This window comes from Theropithecus gelada, chromosome 1 (assembly GCF_003255815.1).
Source record: "Theropithecus gelada isolate Dixy chromosome 1, Tgel_1.0, whole genome shotgun sequence".
NCBI classification, from domain to species: domain Eukaryota; kingdom Metazoa; phylum Chordata; class Mammalia; order Primates; family Cercopithecidae; genus Theropithecus; species Theropithecus gelada.
In genome coordinates this window covers 116,274,380-116,289,708 of record NC_037668.1, presented here as the reverse complement: position 1 = coordinate 116,289,708, position 15,329 = coordinate 116,274,380, and positions in this window count along the sequence as shown.

Here is a 15,329-nt window from a genome sequence, read left to right as displayed (position 1 = left end):
TTATAGATTTAGGAAGTACAAATGCAGATGTCTTACATGCATTTCAACTCTGCAACTCTTTTGCAGAGTTTTGGAATCTGGACTTTTAGTATACCCATCTCCTAAACTTTCTTATTTTTTAATGTTAGAATTTATAGCTGCATATTTATTTCTTTGCACTAATTTCATTATATCCCATAAGTTTTTGTATGTTGTGTTTTCATTTTCATTTATTTCCAAGTATTTTCTAATTTCATTTGTGATTACTTATTTGATCCATTGTTTGTTTAAGAGTGGAATATTAAATTTCCACAAATTTGTTGAATTTCTGCTGTTCTCTGTTATTGATGGCAAATTTCACCCCAATGTGCTCAAAGGAGGTACATTCTATGGTATCTACACTTTAAAATCTATTGAGATTTAATTTGTGGTATAATATATGGTCTATCCTGAAAAATTTGCCATATGCACTTGAAAAGAATGTGTATGCTGTTGTCGTTGGGTAGAGTGTTCTATATTATTTGTTAGATCTAGTTGGTTTATTGTGTTAAGACTTCTTTTTCCTTACTTATTATCTGTCTGGTGGTTATATCTATTATTGAAAGTAGGACATTAAAATCTCCAACTATTATTGCAGAACTGTTTATTTCTCCCTTCAATCCTGTCAGTTTTTACTTTATTCTTTTTAATGGTGTGTCATTTGGTGTGTAAATGCTTATGGTTTTTTTGTGATATTGAATTTTGTATTAATATATAATATTCTTCTTTGTCTCTTGTCACCTATTTTGATTAAATGTCTATTTTGTCTAACCTTAATATAGCCATCATGCTTTTTTTTTGGTTACTATTTACATAAAATATGCTTTCATTCTTTCACTGTCAATTACTTTGTGGTTTTGGATCTAAAATGAATTTATTGTAGACAGTTGTATCAACTTTTTTTAAATTCACTCTGCCCATCTTTGTCTTTTGATTGAAGATTTAATCCATTTATATTTAAAGTAATTACTGATAAGAGGAGACTTACTTCTGTTATTTTGTTATTTGTTTTCTATATGTTTTATAGTTTTTTATCTCCAATTTCCTGCATGACTTTGTGTTTAGTTTTTTTATATAGTGAAATGTTTAAATTCTTTTCCTATTTCCTTTTGTGTATAATCTATAGCTTTATGTTCTTTGTAGTTACCATGGGGATTACAATTAACTCCCTAAATTTATAATACTCTAATTTGAATTTCTACCAGATTAACTTTACTAACACACAAAAACTCTGCTTCTTTATAGCTCTGTCACACCTCTTTCAGTTTTTGATGTAACAAAATTACATCTTTGTACATTGTGTGCCTCCCAAATAAGCTATTAATTATTTTAAATGTGTGATTTTCTTGAATTATGTAGAAAACAATGGGTGGAGTTATAAACCAAAGTTATAAAATAATGCTAGTTTTTAGATGAAGAAAATTTTTTTTTGAGACAGGGTCTTGCTCTGTTACCAAGGCTGGAGTACAATGGCCTAATGTCTGCTCACTACAGGTTTGACCTGTCAGACTCAAATGATTCCCTCATTTCAGCCTCCTGAGTAGCAGGGACTACAGGCACATGCCACTATACCTGGCTAATTAAAAAATTTTTTTGTAGAGACGAGGTCTCACTATGTTGCCTAGGCTGATCTGGAACTCCTGGGCTCACGCAATGCTCCCACCTTGGCCTCCCAGATTGCTGAGATTATAGGGGTGAGCTTCTGTGTCTGGCCTAGATGAATAACTTTCAAAAAGTTTTAGAGTAAAACTTTTTAAATTAAAAAGTTCTAAATTAAAGATTTAAGATACAATGTCTTAAATCATGTAGAAAATAAGAAATGGAGTTGCAAACCATTTTTAGAATATAACTAGCTTTTATAATTTCATACGCATTTACCTTTATTAAGATCTTTATTCCTTCATACAGTTTTGAGTTATTGTCTGGTGTTTTTTCATCTCACCCTGTAGGACTTTTCTTGCAGGGCAGATTTAGTCTTAATAAACTCTTTTCTGGTTTTATTTATCTGGGAGTTTCTTAATTTCTCTCTTACTTTTAAAGAACAATTTTTCTGAATATGGGATTTTTGTTGACAGTTTTTTTTCCTTTAGCACTTTGAATATATTGGCCCACTGCCTTATGGCCATTCAAGTGTCTGATGAGAACTCTGATGATAATCTTATTGAGGATCACTTGTATATGATGAATCACTTCTCTTGGTGCTTTTAAGGTTCTTTCTTTGTACAGGCATATCTCATTTTATTGTGCTTTGCTTTACTTTTTACAAATTGAAGGTTTGTGGCAATCCTGAATCGAGCAAATCTATCTGCCTCATTTCTTCAACAGCATGTGCTCACTTTGCATCTCTTTATTCCATGATAGTAATTCTCATAATTTTTATTTCAAACTTTTTCATTATTGGTAAACCTGTGATGGTGAGCTGTGATCAATGATCTTTATTGCTACTATTGTAATTGTTTTGGGGCACCATGAACTGTGCTCATACAAGATGGTGAACGAATTTATAAATGTTGTATGTGTTCTAACTGCTCTATTGACAAACCATTTTCCCATATATGTCCCTCTTGTCAGTCCTGTGTATTTTCTGAGATACAACAATATTGAAATTAGACCAATTAATAACCCTACAATGGCCTGTCAGTGTTTAAGTGAAAGGAAGAATTGCATATCTCTTACTTTAAATCAAAGGCTAGAAATAAGCTTAGTGAGGAAGGCATATCAAAAGCTAAAATAGGCTGCAAGCTGGACCTCTTGTGCCAAACAGTTAGCCAAGTTGTGAATGCAAGAGTCAAGTTTTTGAAGGAAATTAAAAATGCTACTCCAGTGAACACACAAATGAAAAGAAAGTGGAACAAGCTTATTGTTGATATGGAGAAAGTTATAGTTGTCTGGATAGATGATCAAACTAGCCACAACATTCCTTTAAGGCAAGACCTAATTCAAAACAAAGCCCTAACTCTCTTTAATTCTATAACGGTTGAGAGAAGTGAGGAAGCTACAGAACAAAAGTTTGATGCTAGCAGAGGTTGGTTTATAAGGTTTAAGGAAAGAAACCATCTCTAGAACATAAAAGTGCAAGGTGAAACAACAAGTGCTAATGTAGAAGCTGCAACAAGTTATTCAGAAGATCTACCTAAGAAAATTGATGAAGTTGGATATACTAAAGAATGGATTTTTAATGGAGATGAAACAACCTTATATTAGAAGAAGATGCCATTTGGAACTCTCATAGCTAAAAAGGAGAAGCCAATGCCTGGCTTCAAATCTTCAAAGAACAGGCTGAATTTCTCGTTAGCTGGTGCAGCTAACAAGATGCAGCTGGTGACTTTAACGTTAAGCCAGTGCTAACCTATCTTTCAAAAAGTCCTAGGGCCCTGAAGAATTATGCTAAATCAACTTTGCCTGTGCTCTGAAAATGGAATAACAAAGTGTAGATGGCAGCACATCTGTTTATAGCATGGTTTACTGAATATTTTAAGGTCACTGTTGAGACCTACTGCTCAGAAAGAAAGATTTTCTCAAAATATGACTGCCCATTGACAATGTACCTGGTCATTCAAGAGCTCTGATGAAGATGTATAATAAAAGGAGATTAATGTTCTTTTCATGCCTGTCAACACAATATCTATTCTGAAGCCCATGGATCATGGAGTAATTTTGACTTTCAGGTCTTATTATTTAAGAAATATATTTCATAAGACTATAAGTACCATAGATAGTAATTACTTTGATGAATCTAGGCAAAGTAAATTGAAAACCTTCTGGAAAGTTTCACCATCTTAGATGCAATTAAGAATTTTTGTGATTCAAGGGAGGAGATCAAAATATTATCATTGACAGGAATTTTGAAAAAGTTGATTCCAATCTTTGTAGATGACTGAGCAGTTTCAGAGTTCAGTGAAGGAAGCAACTGCAGATGTGGTAGAAATAGCAAGATAACTAGAATTAGAAGTGGAGCCTGAATATGTGGCTGAATTGCTGCAATCTCATGATCAAACTTTAATGGACGAGGAATTGCTTGTTATGGATGAGCAAAGGAAGTGGTTTCTTGAGATGGTATCTACTCCTGGGGAAGATTCTGTGAACATTGTCGAGATGACAACAAAGGATTTAGAAGATTACATAAACTTAGTTGATAAAGCAGTGACAGGATTTGAGAGGATTGATTAAAAAAAATTTTTGTTTTTTGAGATAGAGTTTTGCTCTTGTTGCCCAGGCGGGGGTGCAATGGCATGATTGTGACTCACTGCAACCTCTGCCTCCTGGGTTCAAGTGATTCTCTTGCCTCAGCCTCCCAAGTAGCGGGAATTACAGGCATGCACCACCACACCCAGCTAATTTTGTATTTTTTTTAGTAGAGACGGGGTTTCACCATGTTGGTCAGGCTGTTCTCAAACTCCTGACCTCAAGTGATAGAAGTTCTTCTGTAGGTAAAATTATATCAAACAACATTGCGTGCTACAGAGAAATCTTTCATGAAAAGAAAAGTCCATTGATACAGCAAACTTCATTGTTGTTTTATTTTAAGAAATTGCCACAGGCACCCCAACCTTCAGCAACCACCACCCTGATCAGTCAGCACCATTAATATGAGGCAAGATCATTCATCTGCAAAATGATTATGACCCACTGAAGGCTGAGATGATTGTTAATATTTATTATTAATAAAGTATCTTTAATTAAAGTATATACATATTTTTAGACATAATGCTATCGCATACTTAGGAGGCTACAGTACAGTGTAAATATGATTTATATGCCAAAACCTCCGCAAATTTTGGGACTCATTTTATTTTGATATTCACTTTATTATGGTGGTCTGGAACCAAACCTAAAATATCTCTACATTTATATTTATTTGTATGAGTTGATCTGTATGAACAAAAGAGATATACATGGTACTTCTGTTGGAAGTAAAATGGGAGAAGAAGGGTGGAGAAACTTAGGAATATTAAGCACAGTTTCCTCTTAGACTCTAAGTTGTGAAGCAGAAGATGTGCTGTTGTGGGACCTAGATGATGGAATTCTGGAAGAGAAGGTATTCTCTCCATTTCTATGAAAGCTAACAAGTTTTCAGTGTAGTAAGGGTTGAAGAAAACATAGTCTTACTTGAACACTTTTGCATTTGTAGTTTTGAGTACACTGGAGACAGCATCCTAGGCAGAGAATCTTTGTTTCTAAGGAGGGAAATAGAAGCAATACAGGCAAAATTGTCCTCAAGTGATTTCCTGAGCTTTAAAAATTCAGAAGTGCTTTTAGGGGGAAGAGGGCATGGAGAAGGCAGACTGTAAATCCAAGACATGTCATTTGTGAGAACATATGAGACAATACCCCAGTACTCCTAGAAATGTCTTGAGACTGATTGGATCCTGAGTTCCAGCATTATGCAAAGGTGACCATGAAATTTGGGTGGCTGCTCTTCAGATAACATCGTTAGCTGCAGTTTGGAGAGGCTTGGGGAAAGTTTGGGTTATAATTACTATATGCTTGTCTTTTTAAATTTAGAATAGGGGGTTAATATTCTACTGAATGGATCATGGATAGAGATAGATTGGGACAATAATTTAAACTGTTAGTTTGGTGCCTGTATAACCCAGGGGTGAGCTCACAATTTGAAGAGTTGTGTTTTTAATCTAAGAGTAGTTGGCATATCCACAATTTGAGGCCTCAGTTATTTTGGAAAGCAGGAGAACAATTTTGATCCGTCTAGGAATCTAGATGTAACACGTTATCAAAATAATAGTGCCGTACTCAGGTTACATTTCAAAACTGAACTAGTCATGCTCTTTAAAATAAAGATCTATAGTCTACCAGGTGATAGGAGCTTTATATATATTGTCCCCTTAGTTTACACAATAGTTGGAAGGTAGATGTTATCTCATTTTCAGATGTAGAAACTGAGGCCCAGACATATTCAAAAAGCTTGCTAAAAGTTACATAATTATTAAGACTGGATTAAATCTTGTCTCTGACTTCATGTATTATGCCCTGTTACCTCTTCTCTAAGGCAGATAAACAGAACAGTGAAGAAAAGAACTGGTAGCAAGAGTGTCTACAATTAAACTGCATTCCTTCAGTATCTGGAATATGAAGCTTACCTTCTGCTGGTGTCAGTTGCATTCAGTCAAGTTTTCACATTCATCAAATTTCACAACCTACCTTCCCAAGTCATTGTAAGATGGGAATTTTATTTAAAAACAAATCGAACTTAAAAATCAATCTCTCTTCTCCCTGCCATCCTCCCTATCCCCTGTGTCTTTGATAGAATTATCACTTTTTCTTGGTATAGTCAATATCTTCATTTCATATTGAAACAAACACTTCTAGTCCAATCATTGCAAATGGTTTGGAAGCAATGGTTTCTGTGAGACTACTTTTTAATAGAACAGCTACTTAATAGAACTGCTGTTGAAGTTTTGAGCTTAGCTTGTTACAATAGCTAGCATTATCTTCATTTACATGTATTATGTAATTTATATGCCTCCCCTTTAGCGATGCATTTGAATTTGTTTCTTTGGCTGTATAAAAACAGAGGTCCACTTAAGTTGTCTCAAGAAAAGGAGACTTTTTCCTGTGTAAATTGATGTAATGGCAGGAAGTCTCAGTAGTTCCTTGTAGCATATCTACTTCCAATTGAGCAACTGTATTCTTGACTGATCAAGTTTTCCTCACCTTTTCTGTTCTTTTCCTCTTTGCCTTTTCTCTTCTTTCATATGTTTAGCTTCTAAATAACTTTGGCCTGCCATGGAACTTACACAGTTTTGTGAATATTTTCACTTCAGCTTCATTTCTAAGTGACTAACCATGTTTGTTTTTTCAGTGTTCTCCAAAATGAAATCTGGTTTGCCTAGTTCATCTTTTTCAGTCAGTTAATGTGTGCCAAAGGTCTTCAGCTAGCCTGTGTGTGTGTGTGTGTGTGCGTGCGTGCGTCTGTGTGTATTTGCCTTGGTTTAATGCCCTTTGATAACCTGAAAAGAGAGTAGCAGAGCTCACAAATATTTCAGGAGGAGCTAACAGCAGGGATTATGGTGCCTTCTACTATATACTGCAACTAAATATCAATTTATAATTATCCAAACTTACTATGCCTATGTTTAAATGTTTCAAAGTGGCCATATGGGCACTTTTCAAAATTTCTTGTAGATGGTATTTGAGACTGCTAAAATGAAATTATCTCAAGACCCAAATAATATGTATTTTAAATGGAGATGGCTGTTGGGGACCAGAAAGATACAATCTAGAATTACCAAGTTGAAGGAAGTGTGGAATCTCTAAATTTGATGTTGAATTAGTATTTGACTCATAAGTTAAGTAGACTTTGGCTTTAATAATGTCCATTAATGGATTAAATTCACAAATATTTACCAAGCAACCCACTAACTTCCTAGAAAGTTGTTGGAGTTGGATGTAGAAGTTATTAACAGCAAAGTCACAAGTTGAGGATTGTTTGAATCATTCAGTCAACTAGTATTTATTAAGCACCACAATGTTCCAGTTGGACTTGGGTTGCAGTGATAAATTATAGATAGCCCTTGTCCCATAAGTTGTTGATAGGTAGGCGTGAGGAGACAGACATACATTCTGGACTTCTACACTGTAGCATTATCTCGGCAATAATCAGGAAAAAGCACTGGGTAGTTAAGAGATAAAACAAGAGACACCTAAAACAGACTGGATGAGTCACAGACAACTTTTCAGAGCACTTGAGGCCCGAATTGAGTGTTGAAGGATGAATAGGTATAATCAGGTCAATGTGGAATTGGAGAAGAACATGAATTAGCATGGATATTGCTGTATATGTCTTACTTTATATTACTGCATTTTCATCTTACCAGCCAAAAATTAGAAAAAGAAAGAGTAGTATAGTATTTGTTAAGAGTATTAGTTCAAAACCTAATCTAAGTAGGGTAAGTCTGGTAGTATAAGTATTTACCTTATCCCTAGTAGCAAATGTCATAAAGATAGGGATTGTATATTTCCAATCCAGCTATGACAATAAGTGACAAATGTAATTTCAACATGTCAAGTCTGAAAAAATTTTGTATGCCCTTGGAAAAATACCTAAAGGACTTCCAGATCTTTCACATTTATTTATTTATGTTTTTTACTTTTATTGTCCACTTTCTTTTCATGACTATTTTATTGGTTTTTTAAAAGTATATAGTTTTAATAAAGTTTCCCAAGTACTCTTAAGTTCCAAATGGATTTGAATTCATTTTATTTTTATGGATTGCTGGTCTTTAATCTCTTATCACAGAATCAGAAATGTACCTGCTACATACTGGTAAATTAGTTATCAATCCCTTGGGCAGTATATTTTAATATCAGTATTCTAGGGAAGATGATATAAATCTTGTGTACAGTATTATTAGCTTAGGCAGCTGCTGACTTAAAAAGGCCAGTTTAACAAGTCACCACTGTATTATGTTTAATTAGGTACAGTTTATATAATGAGGTGTTCAGTTCTAATGGAAAGACATGCTGTGAGCAGCACATCTGCAGGAATAACTATTACAATCAGCATTGCAGAGACCCATGGAACTGCAAATTAGACTTACTTATCTAGAAATAAATTACATCCCAATGCCTTCATAAAGCTCATTAATTAATTCCACTGGCATAAAGGTCTTTTTCTTAATTTCATGTTCCATTAGCATAATAAACACAATTTGAGTTACAACAGTATGATCAGTTTAATGGATGCTATTTATTTTAGTTTTTTATTTAAAGTCCCGGTAATGTAGAATTAACATCAATATGCTGCTTGGTCCTTTATTAAAAATTCCCATAGGATAACCAACACAGATGTTCAATACAGCATCATATATTTGCTGCATTTTATGACTGTACTAATTGGCCATATGGAAAGGTGTTGCTTGGGTGTAATTTTTTAAAAAATCTTCTAAATTATATGGATTGTAATAATTACAATTAGTTTATATGTAAAGTTGGATAGGTTAATACATATTGCCTGTTGCAGGCAAAATAAAAGTAAACATACTTTTGATGTTGTGTAAATACCAGTTTGTTTAAAAGAAATTCTGTTGTATTTTAAATTTTGTTAAAATAATAAATAAGGTTAATTGAAGCCTGCACAGTCCCCACCTGTCCATGGTTTGGGGCTGCTATCTGCCTCATAAAGCAAAGTGTAGGGTTTGTCTTCTCCAAAAAAGTCCTCCTACATATTGGGCTTTGTCATTTGCCAAAAATAGAAGGGAAGAGATTGAGGCCTCCTGAATCTGAGTTTTCAGTTGAGATCATTAGAGAAGACAGAGATTGTAACCAGAAAATTCATAGTGGGATGTAGTTACCTCTAGAGCTCGTCACTGTTAACTCAGTCTGGCCTTCATGACAGTTGTAGAAATGGATTCCTAAATAATAATAAAAAATAACTTCCTATCCCCCAAATAAAATGATAAGTAAGATTAACTTAGCTTGCATTCTGAAATTACATAAGGTCTCTATTTGTGAATTATGCATTTCTAGACACATTTAAAAAATGAATTCTGTTCACTTTGTTATTATGTATGACTTTAATATATTTACAATGTTTGTACTATGAAATTCTAGGTTAACTATACTTGCTAACATCTAGTATGCAATTATCGCATGTATTTTTTGAGTTAACTTATATACAGTTTTATTAATGTCCCAAATTATATCTTATTACTCAAAGTACATTGCAAAGTACACATACATTTTCCTCTCTTCATTCACAATGTCTTTCCTCATGTTATATTTTCCGTTTTGCTCAATGTAGCTTACCTGCTATAAAATATAATCTGTTTTCTTTATTATAATTTTACTTTTGAGTAATTATCTATTTTCAATATTTGATTTATCTTATATTTCTGTATAGGTTCCTATCACTGTGTAACGAATTGTCCCAAAACTTAGTTACTCAAAGCAACCACAGTCATTTATTATCTGTCGTGTTTTCTGTGAGTTGGAAATGTGGGAAGGGCTCAGGTGGGTAGTTGTCATTTGGGATCTCTCAAGCAACTGCAGTCAGATGTTGGCTAGGATTGAGGTGCTCTGAGGGCTTAATTTAACCAGGGGGTCCAATTTCAAGGTGGCTTAATCACCGGAGCTGACATTTGGCCATGAGCCTTAGTTTCTATGCATGTGGACCTCCCTCCCCACAGGGCTGCTTGGATGCCCTCATGAGATGGTGACTGGCTTCCTCTAGAGCAAGCCTGTCCAACCCATGGCTCATGAGACACATGTGGCCCAGGACAGCTTTTGAATGCAGCCCAACACAAATTCATAAAACTTTCTTAAAACATTAGGATTTTTTTTTGTAAGTTTTTTTTTTTGTCCATCAGCTATCGTTAGTGTATTTTATGTATGGCCCAAGATAATTCTTTTTCTTCCAGTGTGGTTGAGGGAAGCCAAAACATTGGACACCACTGCTCTAGAGTGAGAGATCCAAGAGGGTAAGGCAGAAGCTGAATTATATTTTATGATCTAGCTTTGGAAGTTACACATAATCAGTTCTGTCCTTTCCATTGGTCCTATAGGCCAGCCCTAATTCAGTGTGGGAGGGTAATACATGAGGACATGTACACTAGAAGTAAAGGATCTTTGGGGTTAGCAATGATAGTCTTCTCTCAGGCCCCTGATAATTCACATCTCACCCAGATGCAATATACGGCCTCCCTTTCAAGGCTCCAAAAATATCTAATCTCTCACAGCAGGGGTCTCCAACCCTGGGGCCACACACTGGTACTGGTCAGTGGCTTGTTATGAACCGGGCCACATAGCAGGTGGTGAGTGTCAGGTGAGCAAGTAAAGCTTCATCTGTATTTACAGCCACTCCCCATCACTAGAATTACTCCCTGAGCTTCACCTCCTGTCAGATCAGCAGTGGCATTAGATTCTCATAGCAGTGTGAACCCTACTGTGAACTGCACATGTGGGCATATAGGTTGCATGCTCCTTATGAGAATCTAATGCCTGATGATTGTCACTGTCTCCCATCACCCAGATGGGACTCTCTAGTTGTGGGAAAACAAGCTCAGGGCTCTCACTGATTATACATTATGGTGAGCTGTATAATTACTTTGTTATATATTAGAATGGAATATTAATAGAAATAAAGGACACAATAAATGTAATGCACTTGAACCATCCTGAAACCATCCCCTCCCTGGTCTGTGTAAAAATTATCTTCCATGAAACTGGTCCCTGGTGCCAAATAGTTTGGGGACTACTGTCTTACAGCATCAGCTCAAGCTCTAGGTCCAGGATCTTGTCATCTAAATCAGATCCACTGGTGAATAAGGCTCCACAACGAATTCTCCTCAAGTGTGGTACTTTTTTGAAGACATGAAATAAGAGCAATATTTTATCTGATTCCCCATCTAACCACCTTACAATGGTGTTCCACACAAGGGTAACCACTATAGAGTCTCCTGTACAAATTAGGAAAAAGAGAGGCACATAAAAGTCACTGTTCCAAAGCATTCTGAAACCTAGTTAGGCACATGTTGCCAGTCCCTTGATTAATGCTCAGTCCTACTGCCTGGGAATAATTCACTTTGGCCTCTGGGCCCTTGGTTCTACCTCCTGAGTTGTCCTTCCTTTTCAATAAAAAATTTGATGACTGAATCCCCAGGGAACACCTGACTGAAGTCCCATGAGAGACTGCAAATGATTACTTTCCACCTGAGATCTTTCTGAATTCATAATCTACAGAAATCGTAAGACAGAATAAATTATTATCGTGGTAGTAAGTCAATGTGTTTTAGGGAAACCTGTTGCACAACTGTAGTAATCGATACAAATTCTGGTACCAGAAGTGGGGTTTTGCTGAATGGAAAAACTAAAAATGTGTCAGTTGCTTGGGACTGAGCAATGGCGAGTGGAAGTTGAAGGGCCTTGAAGGAATTGTTAGGGGAAGCCTTTGAGGAGGCTATTGGTGAGGGCTTAAAGCAAGTAAGAAAAATGTGGTTGTAAGCTGGAGTAAAAGGAATTCTTGCTACATGGTGATAGAAAGTTCATCAATGGTATCACTTGTGGCAACATTAAAAATGGAAAATGTGCTTAATAAACTGGACAGTCGAACTAAGGAGATTTACAGGCAGAGTGTTGAAGTGCCACCTGATCATTTCTTGCACTTATAGTAAAATGCAAGAAAAGCAATATAAATTCCAAGAAGCTCAGTTAAATAGTAAGGGGCTGCGTTCAAAAAGTAACATTATTTCTTATTCTTATACTCTCCAAATGGCAAATAATGCTAAAAATAAGAAAAGGCTTCTGAGAAAATATTATATCCAGGTATTGTCAGGAAAACCATGGTCTAAAGATGAACCCAAGTAGGTGCCTATAAAATCATTGTAAACGCCTCCAAAAGATTTAAGGTAGTGCCTTTAACAGAAAAAAGTTCCCATAAAGACTTTAAAAGCATTATTTGTAAAACTGTTTTATTACACAACAGAGGCCCTAAGAATTTTTAGGGTACTTTTCTGTAGCAGCATTACAGTAAGCTTAAGGCACAGAAGAACTTATTTCAACAAGATTTGTGGGTATGGCTTTTGTCTCATAGAGTGAACCTTAATAAGATTTGTAGAGCACCTACAAAGTTTTTAAGATAATTGTATTTATTTGTTTATTTATTTATTTATTTATTTTTAAATTTTTTAGACGCAGTATCACTCTCTTGCCCAGGCTGGAGGGCAGTGGTGAGATCTCAGCTCACTGCAACCTCCACCTCCCAGGTTCAAGCGATTCTCCTGCCTCAGCCTCCTGAGTACCTGGGATTACAGGCATGTGCCACTATGCCCAGCTAATTTATATATATATATTTTTAGTATAGATGGGATTTCACCATGTTGGCCAAGCTGGTCTTGAACCCCTTGGCCTCCCAAAGTGCTAGGATTACAGGTGTGAGTCATCATGCCCGACCAGAGAATTGTATTTATAGAACCATTGACAACTTAAACTAAAAGGGACAGGGAAAGTTCAAAATAAAATGGCCTTTGGAGTCTAACTACTGTGAATAAGAAACAGGGTGAGGAAATTTGATTGCAAGCATCATGAAGGGCTCTTTGTAAGTATATATGGCATATTATGTTTATAGTATTTGTACTGTGAAATTCCGCATTAATCATACCTGCTTATTTTTAAGTATATAGTAATTAGCTATACATTTTTGTTGATATCAAATGCAACGTCTTATTAAAGTCAAGTATTACATATTGCTACAGAAAATGGCATTGCGAACACATATAAATTTTTATTCTCTTGAAATCACCAGTCATAAAATTTTTCATTTTGTTTTCTTTCTGTTTCTCACTTCAGCCTTCCCTGCTATGAAATAAAATGTCCATTATTATATTATTATATAGTTGAATTTTTTCTCATTAATCCCACTAAAATTACCTATATCTAATATTTAGTTAATCCTATATTTTTCAATCCATTCTGCAAAACACAGGAATCACTCACTTTTATCACTTTTCTCATAATATGTGCTAATATGTAACATTTTTTATGACTTGGTGATCTCCACAGAGCCACATATGTGGCTATTATGTGCTGTTAAATTAATAACTGACCACCAAGTTTGTAAACCTTGCCACTGAAGATATTCTGCATAATAAAATGGCCATTTGATTTTTCATTAAAAACGGGGTCAGTCAAAATATACTTACCCTGTTCTGTCCTTGACTTGACCACAAATCCATGAATGTGTACATACAAGCTTGTGGTAAAAATAAAAAATTGTCAATGTAGTATGTCTGAATCCTATTTTTTCCCTCTGGGTTGTCCTCCTGTGCAGTGCAATCTGGTAGAATTTCTTACTTAGATCATTTTTATGGGAATTAAGGTGGATAAGAATAAAGTCTTTGGATCATGTTCACTGACTCACACATTTTATTAGAATAATTGCATTATTAGAATTATCCTTGGCATTTATTAAATACCTTTTGATTGCCAGGTACTGGGCTGGATGCTTTAAGTGTGTTATTTAATTCTTGAAATACATTACTGTATTATTATCTCAACTTTATGTGTGAAGAAATTGAGTTCTGGAAATGTTAAATGATTATTCTATGGTCTAAGGTCATATAAAAGGTAGGAGAGCCGGGATTTTAAACTAGGCCTCTTTTGTTCTTTGGGAAGTTCTTTAGGAAGACTGGCATTCAGAGGTGGTTGTGTAATGAAGTCCTTTTATTTTCTTAGGGTTTAATGAACAATTATACATGTCACAAAGCATGTTCTCAAAAATGTTCACAAAGCATGTCACACTGGAGTTTCTTTCTTTCTAATAGTATCAGGGGTAAAGTGGTCTATAGCTAGCTCTCAATTACCTGAAGAAATTCAGTCTTACAAATCATCAAATGATGCTCTACTCTGCAGTTTAAGCCTTTTTCCCCATCAAATCTTTTACAAGAATAGCAAAGATACAGCGTGAATCAATGGATTTGAATTTCATTTCCTTGGAATTTTCTTAAGGCTTTGGTGAAGATGTTAATATCCAGTTAAGTGGGAAGGAAAAGAAAAATGCATGACAATGGAGAAATTGCATGACAATAGTAACCTAGATAAACTGTTTTGTTGTTATTAAAAGTACTTCCAGTTCCTTTTATAATGTTTTGTGTTTCAGAAAATGTAAAAAAATTGAAAATATATTTTGCATTGTGCTTCAGAAACTAAGGTTATTTAAGGACATTTAATTCAGTAATTTGATTTCTTTATACTTAAATCATACATTCTATTTTTAAGTTATTTTGAATATCTATGAAGCTTAAATGTTTTGAAAGTATGGAAATATTTAGTACAGTTTCTCATTCTTTTAATCACTCAAAATGTTTTAAACTTAATTTGTCAAAACAAAACGGTGATGTATAAAGCAGGTTCAGAAGTTGGGAAAACTTGTTCATTTTGGCACAGTTTATACTTGATACAATAGCTTTTTAACTGGCAAATACTTAGATGAGCAGGAAAAGTATCAAATTTAATTTTCAGTGCACCGTCCTGCAGGTTCTGCCTTTGAGGCTGCTTATTTTTCCCAGTGTTGTATGTACCAAAAAATGTGCCTGCTTTTTAATTGTGCAGGCTGTGAAAATGAGAATATGGTTGAATACAGTTTAAGTGATGGGTATAAGTTTGCAGAATCTCAGAATATGACAAAGAAAAACATTTTCAAAGGTCTAGATACAAACATCTGAAAAAATTGCGTTGAACAACCAAGTCAACATTACTATACAGCTGTACTGTTTTTACCATATGGAAACTAATGAAGTGCTTCCATGCACCAAAGAACTACCATGCTGCAAAGTTGGAAGCAAAGTCACAATATGTGT